The following is a 15,926-nucleotide window of genomic DNA, read 5'->3' as shown; positions in this document are numbered from 1 at the left end:
GGATGCGTTTCCGCATGCGTTTTTACCCGCAATTTCGCGTGTGATTTCGCATGGCAGGGTGCCATGCGAAATTAACCATGACACTGCCAGGGCAAAATAACATTGAAAAAGGTGCGAAATCGCACGCAAATCGCGGGTAAAAACGCATGTAAAAAACGCATGCGTTTTTCCTATTAAATACATTAACGGCGATTCGCACGGATTCCCGACGCAGGCGAATTCTGTGGGTCCCGTCGTGCAGATTTGGCCCGCCGCCAAATCGCTCCCGCACGCCGCACATATGGAAACAGCCCCGGCCACTTCAATGTACCAAGCGAATCCGCATGTCGGCGCCGCATGCGGATTCGCTATGGTGGAAACGAGCCCTGAGAGGCATTTCACTGCCTGTAAACAGTTCGTGGAAAAGAGGCGTATTCAGTAGGGATGATCAATGAGATGCAAATAACTCTGAAATTATGCAAATATATGCAGCTTGAAAAAGGACCAATCAATTTAAACCTGGGTTTAAATTGATTGGTCCATCTTCAAGCTGCATATATTTGCATATGAATTTGCATCAACTCGGAAGAATTTGCATATCTGTGATCATCCCTAAAGGCTCATACACACATCAGACCATAGTCTTTGGAAAATGAAAGATCACAGACCAATCTTACCACCCTTCATGTAGTATGAGAACCATACTCTACACAGTCTATTCTATGGAGCTGAACTCCCCATCAGAAAAAAATCTTTGCAAGATGCTGCACACAAAGATGCTGTACAGACACAAAAGATCAGTATCTGCAAAAGATCTGTTCCTGCCAAAAATCCATTCCTGCAAATTGCAATGATAGTCTATGAGATCTGCAGATCATCATACACACATGATTTAACTGACATTCATCTGCAGATCAAGCAATCATCCGCAGATCTGAAAATCCATCCTGGTGGATCTGATCTGCAGATGAATGTCAGTTAAATCATGTGTGTACGATGATCTGCAGATATCATAGACTATGAATGCAATTTGCAGGAACGGATCTTTTGCAGGAACGGATCTTTTGCAGCTACAGATCTATTGAGTGTGTGCAGCATGTTTGTGTACAGCATCTTGCAAAGATTTCTATCTGATGGGGAGTTCAGTTTCATAGAAAAGACTGTGGGCTCTATTCATAAAACCTTACCGCAAGTTTTCCGCTCAAAACAGTGGATTTTCCCGTCCATTTAGCAAAGTCGGCATTCATAAAAGCTGTTCCCGCATGAAAATCTACAATCCCCCAGCAGAGCGAGAAATTTCCGCCTTCTCCAGTGTTTTTCTAGATTTATCTAGAAAAAAGTAACAAAATGGCCATTCATAAAGATTAGAGGAAGCGGTATGTGGACGGGAAATACCGCTTCCTCTGATTTTGCGGATTACATACAAGTGAATGGGACAGACCTCCCAGAGAGAGCAGTGCACGGAGGGACTCTGCCGGCTGAAGTGTTTCCGCATGCCTTCCGACAGCTTACCGCCAGCCTTCAGCGGGAGATCTCCGCACTTGCATCGCAGCTTTCAAGATTTCTTTGAATGACCACCCAAAAGTGTGAAATACCGCTGCGGTATTTTCCCTCCAGGAGTTTTTTCGCCACATCTTTTTTATGAATAGAGCCCTGTGTAGGTATGGTTCTCATACTACATGGAAGGGGGTAAAATTGGTCTGTGATCTTTCATTTTCCATTCAGTAATTACGCAATTCACAAAGGCAAACAAGTAACCACGCCCACTTTTTCTGACAGAGATTAGACCAGCTGATTTCTGTTGGTAAAGTTATTCAGTGAGGTATTTTAGATGTGAGGATGGAATCTTTTGAATTAATTATGCAGGAGTTTAATTGTATGCAGAGGAGAGCTCATCAAAGGAGAAGGATGTCAGTCGTAACTACTCGTTTGTGAATTGCATCTTTTGATCATTTCCCCTGCTTTACTGCCCTAATTACGAAATGGTTTAGACCAGGTCTAAACCATTTGCTAATAGTGAATTCCCCTTTGATGCAACTGACCAAACCATCAGTAGACTAGTAGTGTAAACTGCTTAGTGAATTTTGACCATAGCATCTGCATATCATTGCGGTAACATCACCTTGTTTTGCTAGCTGTTCTCTTAATACACTCATAGCCGGGGAATCAGGCTTGTACCGGCCAAGCACAAAAAAACACACACCCACTGTGAAATCCTGAGCAATCATGAGGAAACCCGTGCAAGCCAGATCCCGAGAGACATACGCTTCAGTTGGCAAACCTATGTAGGTTTCTCCAGCCTCGGCAACCAGGTGAGACCATTCCTATAGGGCCTAGAACCCTCACCTACTAGTGTCACAGTGTGCGCTTTTTCATTTATAAGCTACAGCTGGGGGACAGGTGGAAAAAAACAAAACAAAACTGCAAATCAAAGATCGGTTTATTGGCATGACCAAAGTTCATAAAGGCATTGCCTGTATGTTATCCCTAAACATGGCCACTAATGATCCAATTTCTATCAAAAAATTGTTTGAGTGATCAGATAATTCTGATTGGAAGTGAAATATCGTAATAAGTCATTCACCACCTCATCAACGAACAAATCTTTGCTTCCTATCTAGCACAACTGACAAGAAAATCCAAATTTTGGTTAGATGAAAATCCAATCAGAAGATTTTTTTATAATTAAATGATTGTGCCCATCAACGGAGATTATTTACAACCAATCCAATCACATCTGAGCAGAATTATCTGATTGCTTGAACAATTTTTCTCTAGAAATTGGACCGTTAGTGGCCACCTTAAAGAGCAGGTCCAAGCAAATTTTTTTTTTTTTTTTTAAATCTACGTACCTGGGGCTTTCTCCAGCCCCTGGCAGCCGTCCTGTGCTCTCGCCGCAGCTCCGCATCCAGCCGGTGGCCCGGGGTCCCCTCTGGTGCAGATGCTGAATTTGCCAGGTTGGCATACACTGCACCTGCGTAAGAGCTGTTAGTGGTAGCACAGACGTGGTCTGGAGTGTACTACACAGGCGCAGTAGTGCTGCGTCTGCACAGAGTTTTTTTGATAACCGATAGGACGTCTTTAGTTGTAATAGGAGAATTTAAGAGAAGGCTATTGTTGGCAGCAATCTTAGGGATAGGGATGTCATTTAGATATTCTTGTATCTTTGCTATTGGAGTGAGGAGTTTGTCCGTAGTGGAACCATCGTACAAGCTGGCATAATATTGCTGGTATTCCTAAACTATGGAGGACGGGTCATGGGTCAGAGTGCCCAGGCAATTTCTAATAGGGTGAAGTCTGTTTAGGGTGAGACGATTACTCAGCTTCCTAGCTAACATTGGCGTCAATTCACCAGAGGTTACCAACCTATTTATCTCTTGGGAGGTAATTTACCTCCTGTGATATCTCCAAATAGCAATTCTCCAGAAGTATAGGGGAAAATATTGACAGAGAGAAATGCAAGAGATAAATGTGAGATAAGTATGAGATAAATGAGTGATAGTTAGTAGTTAGTTTTTCTCCAAATCACAATTCACCAGGGAAGAAAGGGGGTGTGGCCATTCGTTATATTTTCATCTCTTTATCCCCTGAATGAACCTGGAGATATCGTAGTTTTCACACAGCAGCTGCTGCTGTGGAAGATGGAGCCTTTTGAGCTTACTCTGTTAGGCCTGGTGCACACCAAAAACCGCTAGCAGGTCCGCAAAATGCTAGCAGATTTTGAAACGCTTTTTCTTATTTTTCTGTAGCGTTTTAGCTAGCATTTTGCGGTTTTGTGAAGCGTTTTTGGTGTAGTAGATTTCATGTATTGTTACAGTAAAGCTGTTACTGAACAGCTACTGTAACAAAAACCGCCTGGCAAACCGCTCTGAAGAGCGGTTTGCGTTTTTCCTATACTTAACATTGAGGCAGAAACGCCTCCGCAATCCAAAATCTGCAGCAGCCCGGGAGTATGCGTTTCTGCAAAACGCCTCCCGCTCTGGTGTGCACCAGCCCATTGAAATACATTACCCAAGTGTATCAGCAGCTGCAAGCGGATCGCAAAACGCAGCCAAACCGCTCTGGTGTGCACTAGGCCTTAGAGCTTGCTTCTATTATGAGGAGACGAAGGCGCAGGAGGAAGGTCTGTTTAATCGCCCCTCGTATTTTTCGTGAGAGAACACTGTTGATAATTTTACTGAGACAGAGGTGGTGAAGAAGTTCAGACTCACTCGTGATATGATTTATGATATGATCCGGCAGTAAAAGGCGGGAATACTCTGGTCAGGTAGTGGTAAAACTCCGCCTCCTACCCACAATGCTTCACTTTCAAGCTTACAGAGAGGAAAAGTATCCCATGTAAATCATTAATACTGATTACCTAACTCTCTGCTTTCTCACACTTTCCTCATGCATATCTCTCCATTATCCCCTGCTATCGAACACTTTTCTCTCTGTCCTCTCACACTGGTGAATTTACTCCAGAGTGTTAAAATACCTCATGAGATAAACTACCTACCTTTTTTCTCTTAGTAAATCCTCTCTGGTGAATTGAGGCCATTGTGTCTGGTTTATTATCTTTTTTGTAAAATTTTTGAGAGGTCAGGCACATGGCTCTCAGCCTTCTGGAATAAGAGCTCAGTCCTTAGTGAGAAATCACTAGCGTTTTTAATTAGCGTTTTGTAAGCGATTTTAAAAAGTGTAAGCTTTTTGCCAGCGATTGTGATTTTTTTTATTCTGAGTGGTTGTTTCAAACAATTTTTTTTTTTACAGTGTGCAGTAATTTAAAATCACGCACAAATCGCTATGTGTAGCGATTCATGAGCGATTTGCCAGGGCTTCAATACTTGGAAGCGCAAACGCTCCCAAAGTGCATTTCCTGCAATTGCGATTTTGCTATTCGCAATCTCTACTGTGGAATTTGTTACATTAATTTACGTTGGCAGAGCGTTTAGGGAAACGCTAGCTATTTAAAGAGGTCCCTAAGGCTGGTTTCACAGTGGGACGTTAAAATCCCACGTTACAGCAGCCAGTAACGCAGCCCAACTCACAGCACTGTAAACTCAATGTGCTGGTTCACAGTGCGCACGTTGCGTTACATAGTAATGCAGCACGTTTAAACAAAGTGATGCATGCTGTACGTTATACTGGGCTAAGCCATGTTAGATTGTTTGCACATGCTCAGTAATGTTGGAGGAGGAAGGTCTTCCCTCCTCCTCCTCCGCTGGCCAGCCACATGGCTAATATTCACTGCACTGTGGAGACTGGTGGTGGGACTGTAGTGTTGTCCGGATCATGAAGGAATCGTTCCTTTGATCCGGATCTTTTTTGTGAGTCGAATCATCCGGATCATCACCATGAAAGATTCGGTTCACAGTGGATGCCTGTCTGGAAGAAACAGGAACATACAGAATGTACAGTGCAGGGAAAGTCCTGTCCTGCTAGTCATTTCACCCAGTCTGCTTCCCTAGTAAAATGATAAAAAGGTCCGTCTTGTTGAACAGAAAAGGTTGTCTAGCTGGACAAAGTTGTTGGTTTCCCCCTCCCAGGGCTTACTTACCCATTGTGCCCCATACAGGTGGTCCTTCAGAGCCATACCCAGCCCACATGGTTCTTAATGCTGTACCTTGCACTAGGACGGGCAGAAAAGCCTCCCCTTTCCTTTTTGTAAATAGCCCTTGTCCAATGTTAAATAGAACCTGAGGTGTAAGACCTATGGAAGCTGCCATATTTATTTCCTTTTAAACAATACTAGTTGCCTGGCAGTCTTGCTAATCTTTCTGGTCAGTTGTGTTTGGATCAGACCTCTCAAAAAAGCATGCAGCTGATCTTGTCTGATCTGCTGCATTCTTGTTCAGGGTCTATGTCTATAAGTATTAAGGGGCCCATACATTTGCCGACCAACCAACCAATCGACCATCCAATTCGATTATTATAATCGAATTGGATGAAAATTGGTGCTGCCAAGTGCATACCCGACTGACAAAGCGACCAATTTCAGGGCAGAAATTGGCTGCACGGTTGATCGCGCATGCTGGAAAATTTTGGGCTGAAGTTTGTTGGTCGGGTGCGCGGCGGTACGGTGGCGGAATTGCGAACAAGAGACGAGACGACGAAACCCTCGCCGCTGCCGCAATGTATAAATGTATGCAGTGTGTGTGCATTTATACATTCCCTGTCTGGTGTCAGCCTCCACGCGGTCTCCGTCCATCTCACCGGGTTCCGCATACAAGGCGGCGGCGCATAGCGTCTGACATTCAGCCGCTATGCGCTGCTAGCGTGTATGCGGCTTACCCGGTGAGATGGACAGTCACCGCATGGAGGTAATGTATAAATGCGCACACACTGCATACATTTATACATTGCAGCGGCGGGGCAGAGGCGGCGGCTCAGCCAATTCCCTTTTCATGCTGAAATCGGACGGGAATCGGCCTGTAGTATATGGGCAGATTCAATTAGAGATACATTTTTCTCTTGATCGAATCTGCCCATAATCTTCTAATGTATGGGCACCTTTAGAGGCAGGGCATCAAGGAAATAAACAGGTCAGCCTCCTTATCCCTTTTACCTCGGGTTCCCTCACTTCACTATTTGGTGCACAGAAAAAGATGTGGGTAATAGTAAAAGATGGACGTATGGTGAAACCTGAGTACCTTTTTAAAAAAACAGGAGACAAGATAGACGTAAAAGCTTTCATTAAATGACAATTGAAGTGAGAAGAATATAGAGGCTGCCATATTTATTTCCTTTTAAAAAATACCAGTTGCCTGGCAGCCCTGCTGATCTGTTTGGCTGCAGTAGTGTCTGAATAACACCAGAAACAAGCATGCAGTTAATATGGTCAGATCTGCCAAATTCAGAAAAACCTGATCTGCTGCATGCTTGTTCAGGGTCTATGGCTAAAAGTATTATAGAGGCAGAGGATCAGCAGGGCAGCCAGACAACTGGTATTAGTTAAAAGGAAATACATATGGAAGCCTCCATATCTTTCTCGCAACAGGGGTCCTTTAATGCCTCATAAGAATCCCATTAGTATTAATGTCCCACCACAACAATACAATCTTAATGTAAGCCAAGTGGTCTTTACATAAATTGATACTGTAAGTAGAGATGGCCCGAACGGTTCGCCGGCGAACATCTCACCATCTCTGGGCCCTGTACTACTTCCGGGTCGCTATGACCCGGAGTAGTACGCCTGCGCTGGCATCACGCCGCAATAGCAGCATAGGGGGCGATATACAGGCTGGGAACGCGAACAATCACTTGCGTTCCCATGCCTGTCGGCCGGTGACGGCCAAACCGGAAGTGTTCGCCGGCGGGTGCAGAGGCATCGGATCGGCTGCTGGGGGCTGAGGGAAGCCCCAGGTGAGCTCATCTCATTTTTTTTTTTTTTTTTTTTTTTTTGCTTTAGGTTCACTTTAAAGGAAATGAATTTGGCAGCCTCCATATCACTCTCACATCGGGTTCACTTTAAAGGGGAACTGTAGAGAGAGGTATATGGAGGCTGCCATGTTTATTTCCTTTTAAGTAATACCAGTTGCCTGGCAGCCCTGCTGATACTCTGCCTCTAATACTATTAGCCATAGCCCCTGAACAAGCATGCTGCAGATCAGGTGTTTCAGACTTTAAAGTCAGATCTGACAAGACTAGCTGCATGCTTGTTTCTGGTGTTATTTAGATACTACTGCAGAGAAATAGACCAGCAGGGCTGCCAGGTAACTGGTATTGATTAAAAAGGAAATAAATATGGCAGCCTCCGTATACCTCTTACTTCAGTTCCCCTTTAAAGAGAACCCGAGGTGGAATTTAATTATGTTACTGGGGCACTGAGGCTGGTTGTGCACACTAAGACCAGCCTCTGTTGCCCCATGGTGTGCCTCCATGTCCCCCCTGCGCACCGATATACCCCCCGCAGTGCTGGCGACACGCAGCGCGTCGCCAGCACAATGTTTACCCATGCGTTGTCAGTCAGCGCCGCTCCCCCGCATCGGCGCTACCCGCCCGCGTCACTTCCCTCCTATCAGCGGGAGGGAAGGGACACGGCGCGGGGGAGCGGCGCTGACAGACACCGCATAGGTAAACATTGTGCTGGCGAGACGCTGCGTGTCGCCAGCACTGCGGGGGGTATAGCGGCGGCAGGGGGGACATGGAGGCACACCATGGGGCAACGGAGGCTGGTCTTAAGGTGTGTACACACATGCGACTATAGTCGTTTGAAACGATCGTTCCCCGATCATTTCAAACGACGATCGTTTGAAAAAAAGCAGCCAACGACTATTAAGTCTAACGACGGACGAGCTAGATCGTTCAAAACGAACTATCTAGCTTGGCGGATTTTTCCCAACGACGATCGTTTGCAAAAGTAGTACATCGTTGGAAACGGTCGTTCGTACTAGGCTTGACATGCGCATTTCGCTATTTCTCCATGGAACTTCTCATTTTTATGCGCAACCGCAATAGTTGCTTTACGTGATGTAACGTTCGTTCTAACGATCAGATCGTTACACACATTTAAAAACTAACTTTACTTAGATCGTTCTTTCTTCAATTAAAAGTTCGTTCGTCGTTCATAACGAACGATCGTTGTTGCATGTGTGTACGTAGCATTAGTGTGCACAACCAGCCTCTGTACCCCAGTAACATATTTAAATCCCACCTCGGGTTCTCTTTAAGCCCTCTAGCTTTAGACTTTCTTCAGTGAATGCTGGAAACTGTCAGTTTCTGCTGATCTTGTCCCAGTGATGCCTTCCCTTATGGCCATTATAGACACAGGTCATCTATGTATATTACTAGAGTGCCATCTAGGGGCCATGGTGCATATTGAAACCTTTTATCACTACTTTTCACAACGAAATGATCTATATTGTCCCGATTATTGCAACATGTAAATTATATCCCTAGTACAATGTATAGTGCCAATATTTTATTTGGAAATAAAGGTGCATTTTTTTCAGTTTTACATCCTTCACTAATCACAAGCCCATCATTTATAATAATGTACCTCTTGATATACGTATTAAAAAAATGTTATTCCCTAATGTATGTAGGTCTAATTTTACTATTTGGCCACAAGATGTCCTCAAGCAATATTTCCTATTAGTATACAATAAGTACTTAATAGGAAGTAATACGTGGCTGTGTTACTTCGGAAGTGACGCAGGCATCTCATTGATGTCGGTGATCATAGGGCCTAGAGGGGAGATTAATGAGTGGGAACTTTTTTCCCATTCATTAAACTAATGATCGGTAACAGGAGCAGTGGAAACGAGCAAGAGGGAGGCAGCGCGGGCAGCACGATCTAAGAATGATTACTGATTTTGAAAAAAACAGTGATCATTCTTGGCGGCCATGCACGGATTGGCTCAGGGGAACTCTCTCCCCTGCCACCAATTCCCGCTGCCTTCGTGACTATCGAGATCACAGGCTTATGCCCACATAATCGAGTGCGCAGCACAGATAAGAGTCTCTCGTTCCTGCAGCTAAAGTGGTTAAAGGACACTTCTGGGATTAAAAAAAAAAAAAGAAAAAAAAAGAAAAAGCAGATCTACTTACCTGGGGCTTCCTCTAGACCCTGGCAGCTTATGTGTCCATCACCGCAGCTCCGCTCCCAGCTGGTGGCCTGGGGTCTCCTCCGACACAGCAGCCGACCTGGTGAGTGCGTGGCTGTGCCGGTCACGGTCCCACAGACTATAGTACTGGTTCTGCACCTGCGCAGAACACTCCCGGCTATGTGAGCGCAAGCTGCACTGCTGTGGGCTCGCGCAGGCACAGAGGCTACTAACCTCGCCAGGTCAGCTGCTGCAAGGGAGGGGACCCCTGGCCACCGGCTGGGAGCGTAACTGCAGCAAGCAAAACGTAAGCTGCTGGGAGCTGGAGGAAGCCCCAAGTAAGTAGATCTGCTTTTTTTTTTAAAACAACCCCGGATGTTTCCTTTAAAGGACCACTGTAACGAGAGGGACATGGAGGCTGCCATAAGCATTTCCTTTTAAGCAATACCAGTTGCTTGGCAGCCCTGCTAATCCTTTGCCTCCAATACTTTAAGCCATAGACCCTGAACAAGCATGCATCAGATGGGATGTTTCTGACATTATTGTCAGATCTTACCAGATTAGCTGCATGCTGGTTTCTGGTGTTATTCAGACACTACTGCAGCCAAATAGATCAGCAGGGCTGCCAAGCAACTTGTATTGTTTAAAAGGAAATACATATGGCAGCATCTCTATTCTTCTCACTTTAGTTGTCCTTTAACCACTTGCCGACCGCACACTCATACCGTGCGGCGGCAAAGTGGTAGCTGGAGGACCAGCGACGCAACTGTGCGTCGCCAGATGCCTCCCTAATTAATCAGGAAAGGCCGCTTCCTGTTAGATCACGGAGCGGGGCTCCGTGAATAGCCTGCGAGCCGCTGATTGCGGCTCGCAGACTAAATGTAAACGTAGGAGACATTTGTCTCCTTTGTTTACATTGTACGGCGCTGCTGCGCAGCAGCGCCGTAAGGCAGATCGCCGATCCCCGGCCAATCAGCGGCCGGGGTTCGCCGCCATGTGACAGGGGACAGCCTGTCACTGGCTGCACAGGACGGATAGCGTCCTGTGCAGCCCCGATCACCGGAGATGAGCAGGTAGGAGAGGGAGGGGGGAATTTCGCCGCGGAGGGGGGCTTTGAGGTGCCCCCCCCCCCCTGCAACATGCCTGCCCACCGGAGCGATCAGACCCCCCCCCCTGCACATCATCCCCATAGGGGGAAAAAAAAGGGGGCGATCTGATCGCTCTGCATGAAACATGATCTGTGCTGGGGGCTGCAGAGCCCACCCAGCACAGATCACAAAAAATAACGCTGGTCCTTAAGGGGGGGGAGGGGGTAAAGGGTGGGTCCTCAAGTGGTTAAAGCAAACCTGTGACAAGAAATATCTACCTCCAATAGTGGGAAGCCTCGGATAGTGCAGCGGCTTCCCAGATCCTCCTTGAGCCCACAGCTGCTGCCTTGAACCCTTTCCATGGCCTTTCTCCCGTCCACTTACTACTGAATGGGCAAACAAGTGCACATGAGCACAGGATGCACATGAGTGCAGCGGTGGCTTTTAGTGCTGGACATGAGTCCAATGTCCAGGATGAGTGTAGGCAATTGTGATGTGAGACTCAAGTCAGTAACTCTTAAAGGAGAACAAGATTAGGTGCATGCTTGTTTCTGGACACTAATGCAGCCAAATAGATCAGCAGGACTGCCCGGAAACTGGTATTGTTTAAAAGGAAATAAGTATCGCAGTCTCCGTATTCAGCTCACTACAGTTTTTCCTTTAAAGAGGAACTGTCGCAAAAATCTTAAAATATAAAACACATACAATTAAGAAATACACTTCTTCCAGAGTAAAATGAGCCATAAATTACTTTTCTCCTATGTTGCTGGCATTTACAGTAGGTTGTAGAAATCTGGCATTACCGACAGGTTTTGGGTTAGTCTATCTCTTCACGGGGGATTCTCAGCATGGCCTTTATTATTATTTAGTATATATATATATAGCGCTGACCTCTTCCGCAGCGCTGTACAGAGAATATAGTCTTGTCACTAACTGTCCCTCAGAGGGGCTCACAATCTAATCCCTACCATAGTCATATGTCTATGTATGTATCGTGTAGTGTTGTGCATGTATCATAGTCTAGGGCCAATTTAGGGGGAAGCCAATTAACTTATCTGTATGTTTTTGGGATGTAGGAGGAAACCGGAGTACCCGGAGGAAACCCACACATACACGGGGAGAACATACAAACTCTTTGCAGATGCTGACCTGGCTCGGATTCGAACCGGGGACCAAGCGCTGCAAGGCGAGAGCACTAACCACTTTGCCACCAAGCTGCCCTAATGTCTTTTATAAAGACATTCTCTGGAAAAGATTTATACAAAGATGCTGGCCAGCCTCCCTGCTCGCTGCACACTTTTCTGGCAGTTGGACGGAGCAACTGCCATTCACTAAGTGCTTTTAAAAATAAAGAAAACCCTGAGAACCCTGCATGAAAAGATGGGCTTCTCCAAGATCTGTTTAAAAAAATGTTTGCCAATAAAGAAAATTTGTCCTCTCGGCCTGAAGAGACCCCAGAATTTGAACCTATAGGTAGGTCCGTAGAGGAGAGGTCACTTTTGAGAGATTTAGAGGGTTTGATAGATGAAGGGAGTCCCCTCCCCATTATGTCGCAGGAGAGTATGGGTAATGGTGTTGTCTATTCAGACCTCAAAAAACGGTCAAGATACATGCCTCCACTCTCCATGGATAAGAACATTAAAGTGTTCTCAGAATTGGTCAGTAGGGACCTTGAATCTATTCATTGGGGACCCAGGTTTGATAACCTATCCCCCTTGGAGAGACAGGCAGTTCTTGAATTAAAAGAAGCAGATGACATCATTATCAGAGGGAGTGATAAGGGGGGCAACATCGTATTGTGGAGTAAGGAGGCATATTTTGAAGAAATGAATAGACAGTTAAACTGCAAGGACACTTATACGAAGCTACGTGACAACCCATTCCCGGGGATAATCAAGAAAAGAGATGAGATTTTAGGAACAGGCCTTAGGGGAGGGATCAATATCTGCAGCTGAATATAATTATATGAAGTTACAACATTACAAAATCCCGGTACTATATTTAATACCAAAAGTTCACAAAAATAGGGATAATCCCCCGGGGAGGCCCATAGTAGCTGCAATAGATGGACCATTAGAAAAGTTTGGGGTCTTTATAGACGAGAACCTAAAGACCCTAGTGGAAGAACTACCATCCTTCATTAAAGACACTACTGAACTGCTGAACCTGATAAGAGATTTTCAAATTGAAGATGATGACTTGCTAGTAAGTGTAGAGTAGAATCCCTATATACTTCAGTCCCCCATGAGGTAGGAATTGAAGCAGTGAGGTACTTCTTAGCACAATATAGAGGATGGATGTCCAATAGAAATTGTACAGTGATTGAACTACTGAGGCTGGTTTTGCAGGAGAATTGCTTTATGGCAGTCAGATCGGTGTACCGACAGACGAGGGGGACGTCGATGAAGGCAGCGTGTGCGCCAGCATATGCATGTTTGCATTTAGGAGCATGGGAAAGAGGTGATGTATACACCCATCCCATGTTTGGCGCACACGCTGCCCTTTGGCTTCGTTACATAGACGACGTCTTCCTCGTCTAGAGGGGACCAAGGAAAAATCTGGAGACATTGCTGGAGGATTTAAATGTAAACTCCAGAAATCTAAGAGTAACATACAGTATAGAAAGTGAGAAGCTGTCCTTTTTAGATGTGATGATAAAGAAGAAAGATGGGAGATTACAGACAACCGTATTTAGAAAAGACACTGCAGGAAACACATATCTCCATGCCTCAAGCTTTCACCCAAGGAGTCAAAAGTGGGGATATTCCCTATGGACAGCTTGTAAGGGTACGTCGAAATTGCTCAGAAGAGGAATTTGGGCTTGAAGTAAACAAAATGTGTGAACGGTTCAGGAGACGTGGATATCCTGAGCAGGTTCTAGACAATGCCAAAGAGCGAGTCGGTGCAATCGATCGCGATGATGTTCTGAAAAAGAAACAAAAAGGAAAAAATGATGGGCAGAGAAAAGTGAGATTCATAACCACATATGGGTCTCACTGGCCCCAACTCAGGAGGGTGCTTGAAAAGCACTGGCATGTCCTGAGCTTGGACCCTGATCTATTAAAGATTGTGGGTCCATACCCGTTGCTGACTCCACGAAGGGCCCCAAATTTGAAGGACACTTGGTGAGGGCTGAGGTCCATTCAAAAAGTAGTGACCCTAATTGGGGAAGAGGATTTCTAGGCCCCATCCCAAAGGGGATGTTCCCGTGTGGATCTTGCAGGTATTGCAAATTAGTAGAATAAACAAATGAATTTGAGAATGCAAAGGGGAACAAAAACTATGACATCAGAAGTTTTGTGAATTGTAACTCGGAGGGTGTGATTTATATGATTACCTGCCCATGTGGACTGAAGTATATAGGGAAAACAAAAAGGAAGATAAAAGAAAGAATTGGGGAACATGTAGGGAATATTGTTGCCGCTGATGAAAAAAGCCCTTTGGGCACACATTTCGCAGTATTCCTTGATAGCAATCCAAACTGTCTGAAGTACAAATGTATAATTAAACCAAAAAGGAGTCCAGGGGGGGGGGGGGGGGGGGGGACTTTGAAAAATTACTATACCAGATAGAGAATAGGTGGATATACACTTTAGGAACACTGATCCCACGAGGACTGAATTCAGATTTAAATCTGGTTCATTTCTTGAAGGAATATGGGTAGAGGTGTTCCTTAATTTTGATGAGACCACTTAACGGTCTTTCTCCCATATAAGTAACTGGGTAAGTACAGGTTGATCAGCAGACAAAGATGAGTCTGGATTGCAGGGATGCTGGGAAGTGCAGATATGTGTGACGGCAATGTCTGAGTGAGAAAAGAAAAGAAGTGTAAAGAGGATATAAGAGGGATGTTATATCCTGATATAATGAAAAATTACATTGAAGTATGCAGGGAGGATGTATGATTGAAAAATTGCAGCTTTATGTATGTGGAAAAAATTGATATGTGAAAGGGTGACGATTCTGGTGTATTAACAGAATTATCAAGCATGAGCTATTAAAATAACCACACCATGGACAGCAAGAAATCCTGTGCATGCAGTTGAGGCATGAATATGAGGCATTGAACAATAAAAAAATTAAAAATGTATGCGGTCGTGTCTGAACAAGTATGGACTCCATCTTCTTTAATCTATAGTCTGGGAATCGGTCATGCAAGTTGGAAAAAACATCTAGAGCGCAGAATCAAAGAGAACCCAGAGAGAGGCGTGGATATAGGACATTTGTGTCTTTTAAAAGGAAGAGGGTGTTCCCACTACCACCTAGCCACAGCGTCATCACACTGACGAAGCTCACATTGGTGGGCGTAACGCGTATGTGGGCGTGGCCTACACGCTGGACACAAGGAGCAGCTCTGGGTCCATACTGAGGGATGTGTGATATGCGGTCAGCCGGCAAACAGTCACGAGTACAGGTACCTGTATACTGCGGGACGCCGCAGAAGGAAGCCCCTGCCATTAGAATCGGCGGCGAGAAGGTAATACCTTTATGCTGAAGGAAAATTGTTGGAAACCACCTAGCTGAGCAGAAGCCAGTATGTAATATGATGGCACGGTGTTCAGAAGATGAACTGTATACAGATATTCACATAAGGAAGTGTTGAAAGACATAGCTATGCAGGAATATGTCGCAGTCACTGAAGATTAAAACTCTGGACTGTGCACTTGTGTTGCAGGATTAGTTGTCTAGAAGCTATAATCCGGAGTGAATTATTAAAGTGGACTTTTGCAAATTGCAGACCGCGGATCGGCAGCATAGCCTCATTTCATCTAGGTCATGGATTGATCAATCCTTGGTGGATGAATGTGGGTGTATGAGTATGGTTGTGACCAGGAGCGCTCCTTGTTCATCTACTGTGTTTTTTGGAGGGTTTTAATAGGTGGGGGGTTATTGGAGGGTTAATGTTGTTAATTTAACTTCTGCTAAATAAAGTAAGCATTGGTAGATGAGTGGCGATCCTCAAGTGTTTTCTTGTCCAAGATCTGTCGGTAATGTCAGAATTCTACTACTTACTGTAAGTGACAGCAGCATAGGAGAAAAGTAATTTATGGCTCATTTTACTCTGGAAGAAACATACTTCTTATTTGTGTATGTTTACATGTAGTTTAAATTTTACAATTTCTGCGACAGAGGACTTTTAAGTGGTTAAAGGGAACCAGAGACGAAGCACCCTTGTGTATTTTACCATATATATCAGTAAGAACATTAGAGAAAACACTTACCATGCTCTCTGTTTCATCCTCACTGCTAAAAGTGTCTGTTATCAGCTGTTATAAGAATCCCGGACTGAGCATTCAGTCTGGCTTTGCAGGGAATAATTATAGTGGAGTCA

This window comes from Hyperolius riggenbachi, chromosome 3 (genome assembly GCF_040937935.1).
Source record: "Hyperolius riggenbachi isolate aHypRig1 chromosome 3, aHypRig1.pri, whole genome shotgun sequence".
In the NCBI taxonomy this organism is placed as follows: Eukaryota; Metazoa; Chordata; class Amphibia; order Anura; family Hyperoliidae; genus Hyperolius; species Hyperolius riggenbachi.
This window is presented reverse-complemented; position numbering follows the sequence as displayed.